Raw genomic sequence first — 17,862 nt, forward strand, 5'->3', positions numbered from 1 at the left:
GCGCTGCGCTCCCCGCCGCCAAGCGGGGGTGGCGGCGCGGCCCGGCCCGGCCCGGCCCGGCCCGCTCGGGAGATGCGCTCTGTGAGGGTGCTGTGGCTTTTCGGGTCGTCCTGAACGCATGCAGGTACGTGCGCCGAGAGCGATGCCTGTGCCTGCGCGTAAAGAGGCACGGGCTGCCATGAAAATGCCCATCTGTTTAGTAACTTGACTTCGGTCCAGCGTACGGCTTTCAGCACAAGCTGCGGGGCAGTATCCTGTACGGATTTTCTTTTTGGCTGAGATCGTTGCGGTGTAAATATTTCCTGTTTTTGTTTCGGCCAAGAAATAGGCTCAAACTTGGGAAAAGTTAGGGGAAAAGAAACTACAACTGCCTTTCCTTGAGTAAGCTGCGAATAGAAATTTGTTTATAAGCTTACAGCTTTCTTAAACGTTGCTTGCCAATCACTGAGTGCGTCTATGTAGTCAAAGCGGACGTGTAATTCACATATCGTTTACAGCTTTTTTTTTGTCAGATACGCACTTTGGATTATAGGGGAGGTTTAAAACCTCGGTTTGGAACATGCCGTCAGTAGTGAAGACATTTCCTAGCATAGTTTCTTAGGTTTTTAACTCAGCTTTGGCAGCAGCAATTTGGAAAGCAGACTAACGCGATGACTTTGTTTAGGAAAAATGTTAGTGTCCAGCAGTCTGGGAAAACAGCAAGAAGTCTGGAGAGCAAAATTTGTTTCCCAGCTACTGACCTGTGCTGAAAAGTCTTAGATGCTTTGATTGAGCAGTGTGTCTGATGYGAGACTGAAACTGCAGGCAGGCTTCAGTCGGCACCCCTAAAWGGCATTTACGCCCTATAGCACAATAACAGAGGGAAAGCGTACATAATTAGTGATGTAGTTTCTTTTAGCAGTGTGGGGGGGGGGGGGCTGCAACGGCCAGACCTGGAAACAGAATTTAGGAAAGTAGCAGCCTGGGTGGGTAAATTATCAGTATCGGTTGCTATTCAGTGGCACTGCAAATGTAATGGAGTTAGGAAGCCTGTTTTTGTTTTCTGTCTCAGGTCAGAAATGCCAGCTGGGCAGATGTGCTCCAGAATTTCGAAATAAGCTGGTCAAACAATGTAATTTACACCCACATTTCCATGTGTTTGCTCATAGAAGTCCTGCTTGTGCACAGCTTCCTTGTCTAGTAAAATTTATTTCATTTTTCTTACAAAGACAACTGTATCACCACGTGTCCCTGTTATACAAGCAAATTTCAATGCAGGTTGCTCCCACAAGAGGTGGATTAGTTCTGTCGTGGTAGTACCAGTTGATAATAATGCTCTGGAGAGGGCATGATATTGAATTCCTCTTCTTTTAAAGGTGCAGTTGTAAGTGTGCAGTCTTACAGGTTGGAAGAAAAGTCTTAGGTAGAAACTGAGTAGTTCACAGGATTGGCAGGATTGAATTTTCTAGCTCTAGCTCACTGATTCGAATCTGTATCTTGCAGAAAGTTCTCACCTGCTGGCTGCTCAGTGACCTGTGTGAAGYGAGCTGGTTGCATCTGTGTAATTTYCCTTGAAATCACGTATCAGAGTTGATATGTGTTGAGTATCAGGTGGTGAAATGGTCCAGAGTCTGCCCTATTCTCCAGGTGCTACGCRATGACCATGCTAGCTTTGACTCGCCATAGGCAACACCAGTGGCAGAAACTGAGCTGCCTTTGCCTCCAAGACAGGGACAGCAAAGACATCCTAGCCCTGCCTGTGCTGTTGCYTCCCTAGTGGAGCTGCTCTAGCTAAAATATGCACAGCTAATGCCTGCACTTAAAATGTAATTAGGAGCGTGGGATCATTTCCTCAGAGCGCGAACGCCGGGAGGAGGGCGCGCAGGGCTGATASGAGTGAACGAGCTGTTCCCGACTTGCAGGTAAACAGAAAAGTTTGGCCTAATGAGCAATCTGTCAGGAACTTTCTTAATCACATTTTTTGCAAAAGGACCTATTCTAATAAATGAGGGCATATGTCTAGGGAAGCAAATGCAGTTTAACAAAAGCAGTTGTTAACTCAGTTATGCAAAGAACACAGGAACCATGCATTAACATATTTAAGTTTGATTAACATCTAGCGGAGTTTGGAGTGGGCTTTTGACTGCAGCTGGTAAGGGTTTCTTGAATTTATATTCAGATTACTTGGCAGGAGTTTTGTACCATGCCTCTACATACCTTTTTGTTGTCTAGGCATTTGCACTTCTTTTCATTAGGGAAAGTAAGTAGCTTTGGAGAAGAGGGAAAACAGGTTCTGTGCATATGTGCTGCAATTTTAGTCAAAAACTGAGATAGGTTGATTCTTTTTTTCTGTAGAAAACACCATAACATTGATGTGATTCAGTATGTTCATTCTTTTTTTTTTGTAAAGAGATACTCTCYTTAGTGATAAAAATCCTTTATAAACTTTTTTTTTTTTAGGTTTGGAATGAAATGAAGTAATTGAATTATGAACAAGGTTCTTGCGTCCTTATTCCTGTTAAGCAGAACCTCACTCAATGAATGATCCTAGTGGCACCGTATTGCCCTGTTTAGTAGCTGATCCTGACTCATTGTCAGCAAGCCTAATAGAATTTGACCCTAATTTTTAATATTTTTAAAAGATTAGTTTCTCAGTAGTTGGTTCGTATGTTTGTCTTTGACATTTGCAATATGTATTAGAATCAGTATATCATAAGCTGAAATATAACTACATTATTTTTTTGTCTATGAGAGCATCAAGACAGATTCTTTAAGTGTTCTGATGAAAAGAGCATGTACCACCTTTCAGAAGAATAGGAAGAGTATTCTGGGGGGTGGAATTGGCTTTACTAGAACAGCTTTATTGATTGTGTCAGCATTTCTGTTAATTAACTTGTTCACACWCTCTGGTCTCTAATTGATGTTTTGCCTGTGTAAGAGTTTAAGGTTCATTTTCCTTTGGATGTAGACATTAGGTTTATATTAAAAGATAGGCAGGCAGCTCTTCGTGTTTTATCTGTGCTTTGTATCTGATTATCCAAGAAATTASTCTGTGGGCAGCAATGAGAAACTAATTCTGAGCACTTTTGATGTGTAAGACAGTGAGAGAGTATGGACCTGGCAATCAGAAAGTATAGTTTTAAGTTTGACCCTAACTCACTATGTGACCTCAGGAAAGATGATTAAACTTTTTTCGATTGCTGTAAAAGARTTCTTCTAATGCTACTGGATTCTTCTTACAGAACACACAGATGCAAGTTAACTCTTGCAGAGTAGCTTGAATGTGAAGACTTCGYATTAGTGTATGTTCTGTTTACAGTAGAAGCACTAGGACTGCTAGCAGCTGTGGTGCTGCTGTAGTGTCCCACCACTCCAGTTACAGAGTTGTACGAACAGCTAAAAACAATAGCAAGAACAAGCTCGACAAYGATCCTGCCTTAAGGGCTTTATACTCTAAAATTTAAGACAAAATACAGTAGAAAGAGGGAAGGACAATGAARTCATGAAACCAGCTGTCAAGCTACTGTTGTATTACTGTTCATAAAAATCATAGAAATTAAAATGTTAAAAGAAATGAATATGTTAATGCCAGGGCTTTTCAGGTGTTAACAGGTTGTTTCTGCCAAGCAGGAGACTTCAAATAGCAGTCAGCATCAACATACTTGTTTGAAACATTAGTATGTTACCAGTGAGGGCTGGTGTCATGGTTCTGCCAGAGTTGTCATCTTGATAAGTATGAGAAATGAGAGGGAAATGGGAAGGTGCCATGAAAGACATGGGGTTTGAAAACAGGAAGCAATTGAGATAGTGTAGCCCTTGAAATAACTGACATATTGTCACGTGGAAATAAGAAGATAATCTTTATAGGAGAGTTCTGAAGGTACATGAAAAGATATCAATGAAGTTACTGATCAGTGAAAAAGAAGCTGCAGTAGCCAAATGGGTAATAAAATGGATAAAACTTCTATGTGTGTGGGTATAAAGCTGTAATTTGGATATTTGCAGGAAATACTGAGATTTGAAGTCTGAACATGTGAGAACTCAGAGAGGGAGTTAAGCCAGAGATAACTCACCTGTTGCTAGCCTGAAGGAGTAAGAGATGGTAGTCCATACTGAAAGGGAAGGCACACAGAAGGGAGGAGGACTGCAGCGAACTGAAACTCAAGCTCCAAGGAGAGGTAAATAAAATAATACGGGACTGAAGAGGAGTAATGACCTTAGAGGGATACAGAAGTTGGGGTTTGTATCTGCRGGTGGCATTGCCCAGGTGAGAGGCAAGGGGCCAATTCCCCAGCCTGGTGGTTCCGCTTGTGAGCATCACCAGCCTGAGGGTTGTGGTGTGCATCAGGAAGACCTTTGGGAGGATGTGCTTGCCCYTTGGCAACAGAAGAGGTAAAGAATAGATAGGTCGTGGCAGCTAATGAAAGAAAACATGATCAAAACGAAGAGGGTGATGGATTGTGTTTAAGGCAACTGAGTCAGTGAGTGATAGCAGGATGGCTATTGAATCCGAGTTCAGCAGAAGAATTTATATGTTGCTTTAATGGGGGACTGCAAAGGAAAGAAAACTGAACTGGACAATAAAACAATAAAAAATTGTGGTTTATATTTTGATGCATATTGCCATTTTTTTTCTTAAAGAAGGCATTGCCCTCTGAAGTTCTGTATATGTTGCAAACATTATGCTATGAGTTCTTTCTGAGTGACACCTCCTTTAGGGCAGATTCTGTTAGTCCTCTCCAAAGGGAGTAGCGCTTCATTCCATAAGTAGTTGTACAGGCGAGATATGTGCAGCRCAAAATGCTTGAGAGAGACAGGGCAATAGGCTGTAGTTCTTCACATATCTAGGTCTTAGCCCCATGAGAAGATTTTACATTAATGAAAACAAACACATCTGTGGAGAGTCTCAGTGAGTTCAGCATATTCACAACATGCTTTGAAATTCCTCCTTTACAGAAATCTTGTTTATCTAATTTTGGGACTTTCTTATGAGAGAGTCTCATCAGAAGTCTGTAGCAGTGCAGCTTAGTGAGTTTAAGGAATTTAAATAGAAAGAAATACTGTTGTCATCTTTTAAGTTACTCATACTTTGCAGAAATGTTTTGGTACAAATTTTRTCTTGCAGACAATTTTCTGAGCCATATATTCAAAGTGGAGGTAGCTTTGACTTAGTTTTTCTCCTGTTCCCCACTGCTATTTGGAATGAAATCCTTCTCTATCAAAATGGAAAGTAATAATGAGATTATCAGCCATAGCATGCAGGGGATATGGCAACACTGTGTGGCAGGTATACTCTGCAGTTCTGCTACTGTGCCCGTCCCTGGTGCGGGACCTGCTTGAAAGCTCCCCAGCTCCTGCTCTGCCTGCGCGTTGGCGTTTTCGTCCGCAGGGAGCCCATGGGCGCCGAGGGAAGCGGCACAATGCGATCCCATTCTGACATGCAATGGGGACGTGGTCATAATTCATATCTAACCATCGGGACTGCAGGGTGCATCTGCCTTGCATTATAGATASAGGCGGAACAGTAAGGTTTGCTCAGAGAACAAAGGAGGAGGAATTTGCAGCTGCGATGCTGTACATGTATTCTCTTAAACTCTTTTTAGGGAGATCCTGCTACCATGGTGGTATGCTTATGACCACACGTACAGCAAAAGATGAAGTAAGCACAGCTATCCAACTTATCTTCATGTTTTTGCTCTTGCTGGCTTCATTCATGCCTTTTGTACTGTGGCAGTCTATTTTTATTAACCATGTGGCTCAACATTTGCATTTGCTTTTGATTCATGCAAAATGATTTAAATGGTGGCTGTTTTATGTTACTTGCCCTTTTCTTGGTGTGACCTACAGAGAAGTTTTAGAATCAGTTGATTTGGATGAGACATTTTGAAAACTTATTTTTAAAGTTTCAGAGTGACCAAACTAACTAAAAAGGAGCAAAACAGTTTTGATCGCAGGGTTCTGCCAAAAAGAGCCCGGAGAGTGAACGTTTTGTGTGAAAGCATGCCTTGCAGTTTAAGCCTGAAGTGACAATAATTGTAACACAACACTGTTCATGTGACAGCTAGACAAAGAGGCCATTATGCATGGCTGGCCGGCCTCAGATCCTCCTAAAGCTATAGTCAAACTGAACTTGGTAGCCCCGAGAAAGGGAGTACACWGGAAGCAGCTCCCTGTTGAAAAAGAAAAGACATGTATGTGTGTATRTATGCGTGCATGTGTGCCAGAGTCTAGTTACAGTGTAGCTTCAAAATGATATAATAGGTTTGGGCATGTGTGGGTTTTTTTTTCTTTTTTTTTTTTTTTAATAAGCTGTTCTCAGGGATCAGGAGGTAATAGATAATGTAGAATTGGAAACAAATACGGTGAAAATAAGATAGCATGTGTCAAGAGACCAAGAAGGTCTTTCAGTTCTTTTGCTTCCAACTGCAAGATTGTTTCCTATGGTGTRCTGTAGGCCTATGTAATTGAGTTATAGTTTCCACTAAAGTGTTTACAAAATTTTGGACCACATGTGCTTGTCAATATGTACTTKTTATGACCAGAACTTAAGCACAAATTATCCTCATGTGTATTAGTGGGGAGCRTTCTTTGGTGACTTAAATCTTCTTCAAAGGGTTCAAGACCACAAGGTAAGAATCAGAGCATTTGATACATGAGGAAAAGTCCCTCACAGCTTGTAAGCTGTGATTGTCTTGGCCCCAAAGGCAGTGTACTTGCATCACCMGTTGTAAATCTATTTAAAAAATAGGATAAAGCAGCTGGAGTGGAAAGCTCTTCAATTAGAAATGTATCTGTTTTAAAAACAACTGTTTCCCTTTTGCTGCCCTAAAGGCTGGATTCTGGTCTCTGGTGCATGGTACTTGGTGCCTACCAGAGCTATTTGGGATGACACTGGGCAGAGAGCTTTTCACCTCATTTTGTAACTACTGCCTTAGGTTCCCTATGTTTGTTTCCTTATTATTATTTTAATTCTGACTGAGGACTCTATCTAGTCTTTGCTTTTGAATGGCACTTGCTCCCAAACACTGGAGGGAAATGTGATTTACAGAGAGGTCTTTGCCTGTTTGTTGATATGTTGTACTGGTATAAAGTCAAGGCACAATGAGTTGAATTTCTTTAATTTCACTAAAGATCCAGATATGTTTTTTCATTTTACTGTGACTAATGCTATACTTTTTGAATACAGAAATTCAAAATACAAAGTTATTTCATATTCTGCAGTTGTTTTGTTTACAGTGACACATTTTTCCCCACTTTGTTTACACTTTCCTAGTGAATATTTTACTTTGGAGAAGCTTTTGAAGTGGTAAGAGGAATCAGAAAGCATTTTTTGCAACTGGTAACAGAATTGTATTAAATAATTCATCTTGTTATTTATTCAGTCCTCTGTCATTAGACTTGCTTGTGGAGGACTTTTGTCTATACTTCTGGGAGAGGCAGTCACCAAAATTACTTAGGTCTATACTAAGTTTCATGTTAGCAAAAACTAAGCTGAAGAACATTAGGCTGCGTTTTGCGTTTGTTGTACAAATGATGCATCAAAAAGCACTGTATGCAGATAGTTCTATCTGAATTTACGTGGAATAAGTGGAATAAGCACTGATGATTTTGTCACTTCCGTCTGCACGAGTAAAGGGCCGGGCTGTGCTCACGCTCCATCCAGCCGTATGCTTGCCGCCCCCAGCAGCGAGCCCTTCGCAGGCTCTGGCGACGCAACCCTCAGGAGTGCTTGCAGGGGCTGTATGGGCTCAGCGTTACACTCACAAACTGCTCTTTATGCCAAGCTGTGATCGAGGATCAAAATTGATTAGCGTAATGATTTTGTCTGAAGTTTACATGCCGATAAAAATCTCAACCAATTTTGGCCTGATGCTTGGGATGGTGGAATTGCTTGTTTGATTTTGGTGTGTCTGAGAGACACTGCAGAGCCTCACCACTCCTGGGAAAATGCTAGGAAGTGTTTGGCCTTGGGAGCTGAGACTAGCATAATTTGACTYCTGACCAGCTCCTTCCTCCAAGGTTCAAACTGTATGTTTTGGTAAATCTTCTTAATGGAGAGAAAATAGTGAGGGGACTGCCCAGCTGATGTCAGGGAGAGACCAAGCTGTTGATAAAAGAAATTTGCCTCATTCATTAGAGAAACCTTCTGGGAAGAGTGATCACACTGGCAGAGCGCAGCCAAGTAAGTTASGTGAATAAATGCTCCCCAGGGGTAGAGCTGGGTTGGAAGGACTGTTTTTTCAAACAGTAGGAAAAAGATTGGTAATCATTAAAAAAAAAAAAAAAAACTGTTAAAACGCTGCCAGGCTGCATAGAAGTGAGGCTTTCCTCTCCCCTTGCAAKTGCCGAGGAAATGACGCTTGTGATCTGTCTGGGCTGTAGTTACAGAATGTTTGTAGGCCACAGCACAGCCTTATTATGGCAATGGATTTTAATTATTCATGTAATTACTTTTTTGTGCATAAGAACTCCTTCAATTATAATGTTACTACTAATGTCTTAAAAAAATTCATGTCATATGAAACAGGAAATTGTCCTTTCCCCTAAAGACAGCAATGCAAACAGCCTCTGGATTCTGAAATCCACAGTTTCTTATGTGACCTTTTTATTCAACTAAAGGAAGTTATTTCCAAATAGTGGTGTTTAGATTTGGACAAATGAACTCGTGTCCAAAGTGTGTTTTACTGTTCAGAACACAACTGCTTATATCATGTTTGTGACTGGGACCACAAAAGACTAGGATGCTTGCCTATGTATTTTAAAAAATYATGGGCAGGGCATAATGTTGAGATGTACTGTGTGATTCTTGYTTGTTGCTTGCAATTTGGTATGGGCATCACTAGCTTTCTTGACATGAGCTCCCACCTCCTGTTTGTGGTCAGGTCCTYCAGTCCAGTCACTTGGTATTCTCTGACTTACTGAAACTATCTAAATTACTGGTTGTGTGACATCAAAAATAAAGGGAACTTTGAAACTCCTGAAATCTTCATCTTTATATTGCAGCTAGGAGACTCTGGAGAAACTGGACTCCTTCCCATCTTCCCGTGAAATCTTTTTGAAGCATTGAATCAACTGTGTTCAGCAATTCTCCTGTTAGGGTGCACCAGTATTCTCAGTTTGTATCCTCTTCATGGAAAATCTGGCTAACTGCAGTAGGAATAAACACAGCCTTAAGCCTGAACAGAGTTTTGGTAGACTTTAAAATGGGAGTCTCATTTACTCATTTCTGATAAGATGCCATCTTCCTATTTGCCCCAAATCTTGCCATACTAATTTTGGAGTCCTCTCTTGAGTTCTGCATTTTTAAGTGAATTTCTGCAAGTCCTGGAAGACTTTTCCATCAGAGACTGCATATCCCCTACTGCTTCTTCCCGGTCCCCTRTCCTTGACAGAGGTTATGTACCTACAGATGAGACAAGAGAAATAGTTAAGAAGTAATTAATACCTATCCAGGTTTGACTGCACGTTGGTTGGGGACTAYGGAGGAGAGGTAGAATAAATGATTCCGTCATTGCTGGGGAGCAGTATTCCTTTACCCTTTGGGGCGAGTTTTGGTGATACTATGGTTGAAGAGTGGTTCAGAGGCTGCAGAGCACAATTTTTACTCTAGTAGGTTTTGTTTAACTAAAAAACTGCTTCTTACGCCTAAGAATTTTGGAAAATTGAATTTTGTTTAAATACTGACTTATCTGCCAGCATTAAGCACCTGTGGCTGGGCTACTGCCRCTGCTTTGTGTGTGAGGTAATCTTCTGCATATGATCTAGAAAGAAAAACTATTTAATGCTTTGCAGTTGCTCAAGGTTGTGTTTATGAACACRAGGTCCGGGAGCAAAGCTTAATCCCCGATCCCGCCAGCCCTGGCTTTCCAAAGCRTATTGAATGTTCCCTGTAGCTAACTTTTGCATCTACTGGCATGCGGCAAGGCTAACGGTCTGCCAAACGCACCGGGGCTGGCGAGTCTCTCCTCCATCCCCTTCGGAGCACCGTCGGCATCACTTTCTTTTTTCCTGGGCTTCAGTCATAGAACCTCTCTGTGGTCCCCTGCAGCAGGAGCAAGGTGCTGAGAGCTGAGCCGGGAGGAWGTCAACCTTTGGCGGGGTGCAAGGGCTGTGCCAGAGGAAGGGGAGCCCAGTGCTGCGCGGGGGGCCTTGGCTGCTAGGCACTGCTCCTTCCTGTGGAAGGAGCCCAGTGCGACCTGCCTGGGAAATTTAGGAAACGTCTCTGTAAAAGGAGCTCTGGGCCATCTTACACAGTTTTTCCATGAGGAGACTGCATCTTCCTCTGTCTCTTCAGCTGTGAGAATTTTGGTATTTCTGAAGAAAATTGTGTAACTTGTACAAGCTCTCTATTTCTGTTACTCTGTTAGTATAATGATCGTAGACTGTGTCTTAGGTAGCCTTTAAGTATTCCCTCCTCTCTCCCTCCAAAAAATCCCCCCTCTTAATAGATTTCCCTCCTAATTCTTTCTATTTAGATGAGTACAGATGCAAAGGCTGAAAAAATCTGGGCCGTTCTTCCCCCAGGGGCATCAGAGAGGAGCGATGGGGCACTGTTGTCCCATGCAGCCAGGAGACCTCTCGCAAGACAGTGTCTGATGGAGGAATTTACCGGTGGCACCAAAGTTTGGTGCATTAACTTGCTGTTTAGCCTGCTTTATAATGGAGCTTTAGTGCTTCTTTAATCCGCGCCACATGCGGATGACCTGAGTAAACCCTGTGGGAAGACAGAGCCTTGTTGTGTGCATGTGGAACAGTTGCTTCAAATCTGACGTACAGCTGTGGCCTGGCTTGTTTGGAAGCGAAGAGTAACTTGATCTTTTAATCTTTTTTTTCCCCCCTCTCCAGACAGATATTGTAAATAACAACTGTTTCTGAAGGATACCTGCTAGTGAGATTGAAATGTGTGTTTTGAATTGAGAGCTAGATTTCACGATGATTTATGCTGTGTGCAAGGAGTGGGATGTTTTTATTCTTGGCTATTTTCATTTCTTTTAGATTAAAGAAGTAAGAGCAGTGGCTGTGGGCCTGTTTTTTTGCATTGAGGGAAAAACTCAAGTGAAATCAGCAGATTTGTGGAGTAAGCAGGCTAAGGCACACAAACACAGATCCTCTGGTGCCTAGGTAATGCACTGTATGGACTGTGTGAGCACTATGTGACTGTGTCATCCAGATATCCCAAATCCACTTGCAAAGCCAAAACAACTGGTCTCTTTTAATAGATTACAAAAGAAAAAGGCTGAATTTCCAACTCTATGTAATAAATTCTGCTGAAAAYACATAGCAGCATTAGTTCACTTAATGCTTTATTATTTTTTTGGATTAAAAGCACCCACAAAGAGTGCATTTTTTGATTATTGTATAAGAAAACTCAGTAGTTACTGAAGAACAAAATAAAATCACAGCAAAAGAGATGCTTCCTTGCTTTAAGCAACCCTGCTGCTGTCAGTGGATTTTTCCATCCTCAGAACCCATTTCAGGGAGTCRGGAGACTTCATCTCTGCCCTGAAACAGTATTACTCCTCTGCAACTTTAATGCACTTTAAGATATGTTCCATTCTTCCCTGCTCAGCAGCAGTTCTTGTCAATTTGCATTACATCTGAATAACACCAGCCAAGATACATGCTTATGATGAGTGAACCTCAAAGGATGTGGTAATTTGGATAAACATCCAAATTTGAGGTTCTGGTCTGTACCACTCAAATATCTAAGAATATTTTAAGAACACTTTGTGACTTTGCAGACTGTCAGCCTTTCTATGCATACCCCACCCTTTTACAACTCCACTTCTATTTTGGCAGTGGATCAACTTCAGAAATTAGTGTCRTTTTTGTGGGGGTGGTTTTATGCTTTTGCAAAGTAGTGCTGAGATGCAGAGAGGAAATGCTCTTTCTACTCTGGCAATGAGAGAAGATGTAAAGCAGTCTTCTGTTCTCCTCTCATTCTTCATAGGAATTTTCTGGAGTGAAGTGAAAATGCACTGCAGTTGCTCTGAAAATGTCTAGTAGCATTCAGAAACATCTCTGGAGACAGCATCCTAGAATGTACTTGAAGCTTCTTTATCCCCTCCTGTGGGAGTCTCTCAGTATGCTTCCGAAAATTAACCTGCTTTCTGTTGTATTGCATATCTCCAGGGAAATACCRAAGTTTAGTTACATTCAGGTTTTGTCTTATGTGTGTTTTTCTTYCATACTGTTTGCAGCAAGGATACCAATGGGAAACGTAAAGAAATGAAAAAGCAAACAGATAAGAGGACATTACTGGCCTCTCCAGAGATGGTCCCAAATAGTTAAAAAAAATTCTCAGTAGTGATGCTGTGTGGTGATTCTTTGTAAATGTCTAAAACCCCCAAATATGATTCTAATAATGACGTTACACCCGCTACACACATGATTATTGCCACTGTGGCAAAACTGGGGCCACAGTGGGGAACTAAGGGCAGCAYGCAAAAGAATTAAATTCTATTTCCAACTCTGAAGCTGATTTGTTTTATGACATTAGATAAAGTATTTAGATTCCTTGTATTCTAGGCAGAGTAGTCACTAGTAGTGGCCATCAGAGCAAATAGCCTTATGATATTGAAAAAAGTGTTGTAGATATTATGGCTTTATGTTGATAAAAATATAGTATGTGAGATTGTTACCTAAGTGTACCTAAAAGGAAGTGTGTTTAAGTAAGTGAAACCTATCTCTTACTAAAGTAAAGAGATTTGGGGAGATCAGATACTTGTAAAAAGCAYGAGAGGGAAGAGACCCCTGAGACAGGGAGCCACATGTAAACTTGCTAGAATTCTTTGGAATTTGGACCAGCSTTGGATTTCCTGAGTGCACAACAAACACCTTCAGAGAGTGGCAGAGAAGCATCTGCCCTGGCTTATCTCTGGGGGAGACTCTTCCCAGAAAATGGTTATTTGCCTTCCTGGAGAAAGGGAATCAGTGTCTCACTCTACCCTCTAGAGAGCAGAAAGATTTATTCATGAACTAGCTCACCAGGCAGTTGACAGGTTGAGTYGGACGAAGCGTCCGTCTTTTGCCTGAGCCTGCAGTAGACAGCGTGCCTTTGGCTTTCGATGGGAGGGCTTCCTTCCGCCTTTCAAGAGCGGATGCAATGAATATAGATACACTCTTCTACGCATTCCTACCTTTCTTCTCGCTCTCTAGAGCAATGCAGAAAATTGGGAAGGAAGGTGAAATAATCCCTTGTTCTTTACTGGATGAAAAGAAGTAGTTTTAAGCAATATAGCAGCTGGCCTGTCCATCTTCCTTGCTAACAACAGCAACATACATTTCCATGCGTTTAGTAAAAGGCTGCGTGAAATTGGAAAGAAGATGTTAGTGAAGAGAGAATGCCTGAATAAGCTCAGAATCATTTTGCTACGTCAGGACGGGTAGATGTTAATAGAGCCAAAAGAAGATCAGCTGGTAGTGAAAAGAATATAGTAGTGATTACAGGCTAGCCTGGGCATGGAGTTTTCACCAGGTGTCACAACCATGAATCTGAAAAGTCAACTGACAGCCTTCCACGGTAGACYGGAGGAGGACTTCACTTCATCCTGGCATCAGACAATGAGGCAATGCCTCAAGGTGGCTTTTCTAATCACTCCCTTTTGCTCAGACTTTGCATTCCTGTATCCATTTACATTGCCCTCTGCTGAAGCCTGCATATTCCTTGCGAGGACGTCCRTGCCTGCTGCCTGCCACGGTGGCCAGACAGCCACCTTCTCCACCGGGACAGCCTGAGTGCTCTTGAGCTGCTCTGCCTTTCAGAAAGAGCAAGTGGTTTTGTGAATGAAYTCAGCTCTCATTCCAAATTTTCACAGGTTAGAAGAGATCTGTTTCATTTTCGTTCTCCCCAGCAGCTTCCTTATTGCTATCCAATCCATTTACAAATATTACACTGTTTTTGAATGAGAATTTTTGTCCTGGCTGGCACTGTGGGTTGYTTACATCTCATTAATTAAGAAATGTTTATGTGTGCATTCAAATGACCATTTTGTTTCCTTCTGAAAGTAGCCAATGCTTCTAACTTCCATTTTTAAAAATTACACACTGCTCACAATATCTGCTTTTTTTATGAATGATTGAACCAAGGCCAATGTTTCTGTAGTTTTAACTGAGCAGCAGTAGAACTTGTAACAAAGATGCTGCTAATACCAGTTGGGCTGTAAGTTATAAGTCTACTTACAAAGTTTGCCTGTTTTTTTGGCACAGTCGCTGATGCACACTCTCCAGTCAATCACAGTAAAGTGCCTAATAACAGATGTGGCAATTAAGCTGAAGAACTCTGTCTCTCTCTTTTAATTTTTATTACAGGGAATAACAAAGTACCTCATTAAACCCACCATCATAGAGATTTTTTGAATTTGGCATACAAATGTCTGTAAAGATTAGGTCTCTGAATAGGGTGCCTTGTTGCTAAAGGTGCTTTATCAGACAGTGCTATGAATAGACCATTTTTGTAATGACAAATATGCGCTCATGCTGCTGCTGTCCTTTTACACCCCTTATTGCAAAGAGATACAGATTTAAAGAATGCAACATGTGTCCTAAAGGATCATAATTTGGGGGATTTAGGGCCCTGTGCTCAAGTTAATGAAAATGCAGACTCAATTCTTCTAGTTTCAAATTATACTTCTTACAGAGAGTGTTAGCACCAGATAGCACTTTTAGGAAGGTTTCAGATAACCTGGAACCAAAGTAAATTAACATATTTTAATAGGAGAAGATATCTTGAAAAAAATATTAATTACAACCAAAAAGGTCGTCTTTTGATTGCTACAGTTTCTAAGGCAATTGCCTTCATTAGTTTCTTTTAATGATGAACCAGGCACTCTTTTTAAAGGAGAGTCGGGTTCATCATTAAAAGAAATTAGTTTAAGCATTTAATGATATGGGATGTCTTAAGGAATTGTGGTAAGAAAAAACTGAAACTGATATAAATCACAACTGGAAACTTTGATATGAAATGACTGTTACTATGCATAAAATGCAAAATTGTTTACTTTGTCATTGCTGAAAAGAACATACTTTATTATTATCAGTCGCTAGTATTGGCAAGAGTTTTACTTTGTAGAGTTTTTGTATGTATTCACTAAAGCACAATGTCTTTCCTTTGGCCTTAACTACTTTTAGCTAAGTGTATAGTGAGCCTGTGTCTATGGGTCTGTGTAGATGTGCATGCATATGTACATGTGCAAGAAATTGTCCCAGATTCCTGGCAAGTTGAGTTTCTGTCTCTGCTGACTAAATAAGGAGACTAAAATTAAACACCTGCAAGCAAAGCTTGTATGTTTTGAATGATTTTTAAAAGAGGAAAGCAAGTGTTGAATTTAGATGTCTTAAATGTTCAGCTACTCCCGAACAAGTTGTTCACACTATTATTTGTCTGCAGGTATGAAAGGCCACAGATAATAAAGTGAGACCAATTCAAGTCATCACTCTGTAATATCAAGGAGCAGTGCAAATCAAGCAAGCAAACAAGCAAAGGTCAGGGCTTATATYGAGAGAGAAAGAGAGGCTCACGGATATGAGCGTTGTTTTCAGAACTGCAGATGATTGTAAGCATTACGAATGGCATACAATCAGAATAAAGCTAAGTCTTGCCCCAGTTCCCCAGGGGCAAAAGCAACGAGTGAAAGCAGCCATCAGTATAAACATGCACAATGGGATCACCTGATGGCATCTTACCAGGGCTTTTAGCAGTAGTATATTAAGTGTGGTGAGGAGATAAGGGAAAATGGGTGAGAAATAAAATGGATAGTAGGAAAAATGGGTTTGATCTAGTATGTGGGGCTGAAGCTAGAGAGCTCTTTTCATTTATTCCAGCTAGGAGCAAGCCTGAAAAGATCCACTGAAGGGAGCTCCCAGTGCAGTTAAGGCAGTTTGCTATGAAATGTCACTGTCCTGTATGTATGTATGTCACTCTAGGATGGCCTCCTTGGATCACATTGTGTACTCTTACTGCAAGCTGTTCAGGGCAGAATTCCCTTTAACGGGAATACAGTTTGTCCCTTTAACTGGTTTTGCTTTAAAAAAATTAGAATTAACATGCTCTTTGGTCTTGCATTCTAGTCTTTCGTTTTCCTCTTTGAAGAAAAATGAAGGAATGCTATCCATTCTAACCTTTGCAAATGCCAAAAATTGAAGATGGAGGAAATTAATGGGTATTATGTGGATGAAAACGTTTCTGGGTTCCCCATTCCTCTATCAGTATGCTTTGGATTTACTTTGGCATGGGAGAACCTTGTGCAATGAATCATAGATGCTTTGAACTAGATTGCTGGAGGTGGAAAGAAAAGCTGATAAGCAAAACATTGAAATGCTCAGAGGCTACATAGATTGTTAGAATAAGATGACATCAGAGTTAATTAACTTTTTTTCCCCTGAAATTGAAGTCTGTAATAAAGCACGGTGATTAGAATTTACAGGAGTGAAATGCTCGGCCTAAATCATGAAAATAGGAGCAAACTGGAATAACAACTTTTTGTTTAGTGAATTCTATGCCAATGGATTTTCCTTGGATGATTTACAAAGTTAAGCGTTCTGAAACACTGTTAGCATCAAATTTGTTCGTGAATTATAACAATTTATTAGCAATTAGAAGGTATGAACAGATGATGGTGTTTGTGTGTGTCTTAGTGAAAGAGTCCAGGGAAAGGCTGTCATACGTGTGGGGAACTGCAGATTTTGTCAGTGATAACAGAGCCTGTGGCTGAGAAGGAGAAGATTAATATATGATGGAAATGTATGTGGAGAGAGGGAACATGTATAATGGAGGAAGGAAAAAAAAATAGAGGAGGTCTTTGAAAAGAGTTAAAAACAAGAAAGCAAAAAACATTTAAAGGAGGGAGAAAACCTTTGAAAGGGGTACAAAAATGAAGAGGAAGCTAAAGGAATTGTCCAAGACCGTGACTGTACTCCTTTGTACAATGGTAGAAAATTGGAAGTGGTGTGTTACATATATAGCTGTTACCTGAGATGATAGAGAAATAAGATTCACACCAGCTATGGTCAAGAGAGGATGAAACCATAAATGAGCATTTCTGCAGAAATGGAAGCAAGGAATCTGCGTTTAGGTAACCACAGGATTGTCCCAGGCAACTTGTCAGCAACCACAAAGTTTTCACAGTTGCATTCATAAATACAATATCCCTTTCTCGTATTTGCTTTTGTAAATGGTATCCTCAGATGTCTGGTGATTTTTATCTGATGAAGGGACTGTGCTAAAAATTGGATACAGGGGTCTTTTTGGCTCYTTTTTTTTTTAATCATGTAATATTCTGTAAGAAACAGAGCTTCTTCTACATGCCAGTAACATCTAATATGAGAAATAACTTAAGTAACTTTCCCTAAACATGTACATCCGGCTATTTTTTACCCGTCATGTTCTAGCCTGTCCATGGCAGGTGCCATTAAATGACATTAGGCTTAATGTACAGATGGACTGGTACGAAATACATTATTTAATAATGAGAGGAGAGGAATGCATATGTGTGGATAGGTCTAGAGCAAGCCCTGCACCTTATAGCCTTTCTTACAATGTATTTTACTTGCTTCCGTTACAATTAAGTGTCAACAGCAGCCCTGGGAAAGATGCCCAGGGTTGAGAGGTGCCGTGTGGGTACAGGCTGAAAGCTCTCGGGGTGCGTCGGCACAGCTCGAGCTGTCTCACCTCCGGTCCTCGTTGCGTTGGTGCCTTTGTCCCAGCCAGCTCCGTCTTCCCTGACTGCACCCCGTCCTGTTTCCCTCCTCTGCTTTCTTCCAAAAATGTGGCTGGGGACATCCTTGTGGCAGCTGTGTGGCCCCGGGAGCGTGCCAAGGGGATCGCGCCATAGGGAGTGGTGGGAAGAGGGGCTGGCGTGGGGAGGAGGAGGAGGTCTGCCTAGT

At 41.2% G+C, this 17,862-nt stretch overlaps 1 protein-coding gene across 3 annotated transcripts in view; it reads left to right on the forward strand.

Annotated features, from left to right (window-relative positions):
- The window catches only part of MEGF10 (multiple EGF like domains 10), a 103,137-nt gene that overhangs the window by 530 nt on the left and 84,745 nt on the right, over nt 1-17,862 (forward strand). The window contains exon 1 of one of the 3 annotated variants that reach the window (XM_085323262.1): nt 39-124. The exons of the other annotated variants lie outside the window; for them this stretch is intronic. The gene's annotated coding sequence lies outside the window, so the exon portion shown is untranslated. Of the gene's footprint in view, nt 1-38; nt 125-17,862 lie in introns of those variants that run through there. 3 annotated transcript variants of the gene reach the window in all.

Source organism: Rhea americana, unplaced genomic scaffold (genome assembly GCF_003343005.1).
Source record: "Rhea americana isolate MKP2758 unplaced genomic scaffold, rheAme1 scaffold_83, whole genome shotgun sequence".
In the NCBI taxonomy this organism is placed as follows: domain Eukaryota; kingdom Metazoa; phylum Chordata; class Aves; order Rheiformes; family Rheidae; genus Rhea; species Rhea americana.